This window comes from Zonotrichia albicollis, unplaced genomic scaffold (genome assembly GCF_047830755.1).
Source record: "Zonotrichia albicollis isolate bZonAlb1 unplaced genomic scaffold, bZonAlb1.hap1 Scaffold_205, whole genome shotgun sequence".
NCBI classification, from domain to species: domain Eukaryota; kingdom Metazoa; phylum Chordata; class Aves; order Passeriformes; family Passerellidae; genus Zonotrichia; species Zonotrichia albicollis.
The window spans coordinates 4,658-7,826 of NW_027428390.1; positions in this window are offsets into that span (position 1 = coordinate 4,658).

Here is a 3,169-nt window from a genome sequence, read left to right on the forward strand (position 1 = left end):
TTTGGGATTTTGGGGAGATTTTACGGGGATTTTGGTAATTTGGGGGGATCGTGAAGGATTTTTGGGGAGATTTGGGGGGATTTTGGTGAATTTGGGGGTGGATTTGGGGGGATTTTGTGGAAGATTTGGGGGGATCTTGGTGAGATTTTGGGGGGATTTTTTGGGGGGATTTTTGGCGAATTTTGGGGGATCTTGGTCAGATTTTGTGAGATTTTTTGGGGGGATTTTGGGGGGATTTTCGTGAATTTTAGGGGGCCTGTCCGAGGTGCTGAAAGGGGCGGGGCCGACACTGCTGGAACCCGCCCCCAATTCCGGGAGACCCCCCCAATTCTGGGACCCTCCCTCAACATTCAGGGTCCCCAGACCCCTGGAGACCTCCCCCAATTCATTCCCGGGGTCCCCCGTTTGGCCCCCCCCCCCCCAGCCTCAGGACCCCCCCCCAGGACCCCCTCAAGACCCCTCCCCAATTATTCCCGGGGTCCCCCCGGTTTGGGCCCCCCGTCCCCTCCAGGACCCCCCCTCCAGGACCCCTCACCCCCAATTCGCGGGGTCTCCCCATTCCCAGGACACCCCCACCCACCCCAGGACCCCCCATCCCCAATTCCGGGGTCCCCACGTTTGTGCCCCCTCTGCCCCAGGACCCCCCAGGACCCCCCAATTCCCGGGGTCCCCCATCCCCAGGACCCCCCCCTCAATTATTCCAGGGGTCCCCAGTTTGACCCTCCGGCCCCCCAGGACCCCCTCCCCAATTCCCGGGATTCCCCATCCCCAGGACCCCCGCCTGTGTCCCCCCAAATAGGGGACCCCCCCCCCCCACATTCCCGGGACCCCCGTCCTCAATTCCTGGGGTCCCCCCCCCCGGCCCCAGGACCCCCAGGACCCCTCCCCAATTTCCGGAACCCCCCCAGGACCCCTCCCCAATTCCCGAGGACCCCCCAGGACCCTCCAGGACCCCTCTCCAGATCCCGAGGACCCCCCCAGGACCCCCTTCCCAATTCCCGAGGACCCCCAGGACCCTCCAGGACCCCTCCCCAATTCCGAGGACCCCCCCAGGACCCCCAGGACCCCTCCCCAATTCCGGGTCCCGTTCTGGCCCCCCGGCCCCGGGTATTCCCGGCCGTAACACGGATCCCTCCGGCCGCGCTGTTATTGCTGGAGAATACGCGGAGCCGAGGGGACGCCCCGGCCCTCGGGACCCCCGGGACCCCTCCCCAAAGCGGGGACCCCTCCCCAAATCGGGGACCCCTCCCCAAATCAAGACCTCTCCCCAAATCGGGGACCCCTCTCCAAATAACACCCAGGGATTCCCGGGACCCCTCCCCAAACCAGGGACCCTCCCCAAATAACACCCAGGGATCCCCCTGGGACCCCTCCCCAAATCAGTGACCCTATCCCCAAATAACACCCAGGGACCCCTCCCCAAATCAGGGACCCCTCCCCAAATAACACCCAGGGACCCCTCCCCAAATCAGGGACCCCTCCCCAAATAACACCCAGGGATCCCCTGGGACCCCTCCCAAATCAGGGACCCCTCCCCAAATAACACCCAGGGATTCCCGGGGACCCCTCCCCAAATCAGGGACCCCTCCCCAAATAACACCCAGGGACCATTCAGGGACCCCTCCCCAAACAGGGACCCCTCCCCAAATCACACCCAGGACCCCCGGGAATCCCTGGGGACACTCGGGGACACTCGGGAACAGGCCCGAGGATCCCTCGGGACACCCGGGAACCGCGGGGAGACCCCTGAGACACCCCCGGGACCCCTCCCCAAATCAGGGACCCCTCCCAAACACCCCCATCCCCCTGGGACCCCTTTGGATCCCCCCCCGGTACCCCCCCGAGGATCCCCTGGGGACATCCGGGAACCGCGGGGAGACCCCCTGAGACCCCCCCTGAGACCCCCCCAGGACCCCAAGGACCCCCTGAGACCGCCCCGGGACCCCTCCCCTACTAGGGACCCCTCCCAAGGGACACCCAGGGACCCCCAAGGACCCCCCTTGGGGACACTCGGGAGCCCCAGGGACCCCCAGGGAACCCCCTAAGGTACACCCAGGGACCCCTCCCCAACTAGGGACCCCTCCCAAGGGATACCAAGGGACACCCAGGGACCCCCTGAGACCCATCGGGACCCCCTAGGACACCCGGGGACCCCTCCCCTACCAGGGACCCCTCCAAGGATACCCAGGGACCCCCCCCATCCCGGGGACCCCACAAGAGACACCAGGGACCCCCAAGGACCCCCCTTGGGGACCCCCGGGAACCCCAGGGACCCCCTGAAAACCCCCCCGGGACCCCCTGAGACCGCCCCAGGGACCCCTCCCCAACTAGGGACCCCTCCTTGGGACACCCAGGGACCCCCCCCCCCATCCCAGGGACCTCCCCCCAAGAGACCCCCAGGGACCCCCCATATCCTGGGACCCCCCAGAAATCCCCTGGGGGCACTCGGGAACCCGGGGAGCCCAGGAAGAGTCGGGAGAGCCTCAGGTGGCCCTTGGGGACACTGTGGTGGCCTTTGGGGACCTTTGTGTGAACCCTTGGGGACCTTTGTGTGACCCTTGGGGACCCACAGAACAGCCGTGGGTGCCCTTGGGGGCACTCAGGTGACTTGGGGACCTTTGTGTGACTTTTGGGGACCCTTGTGTGACTTGGGGACACTGGGGTGGCCTTTGTGTGACCCTTGGGGACCCATGGGAGACCCTCATGTGACCCTTGGGACGCTCAAGTGGCCTTTGTGTGACCTTTGGGGACATTTCTGTGACCTTTGGGGACCCCTCATGTGACTTGGGGACCTTTGTGTGGCCTTTGGGCATCCATGGGAGAACTTTGGGTGGCCCTTGGGGACACTCAGGTGGCCTTTGGGGACCTTTGTGTGACCTTTGGGACACTTGGGTGGCCCTTGGGGACCTCTGTGTGACTTTTAGGGACCTTAAGTGCCTTTTAGGGACTTGTGGCACCTTTGGGTGGCCTTTGGGACACTCTGGTGACTCTCCCGTGACCTAGGGTGATGCATGTGACCTTCCTCTGACCTTTGGGGTCCGTTGTGTGACCTTTGGGGACACTCTTGTGACCTCCTGTGACCTTTGGGGATGCTTGGGTGACCCTAAATGACCTTCAGGGACCTTTGGGGACCCTCATGTGACCCTCCTGTGACCTTTGGGGACGCTTG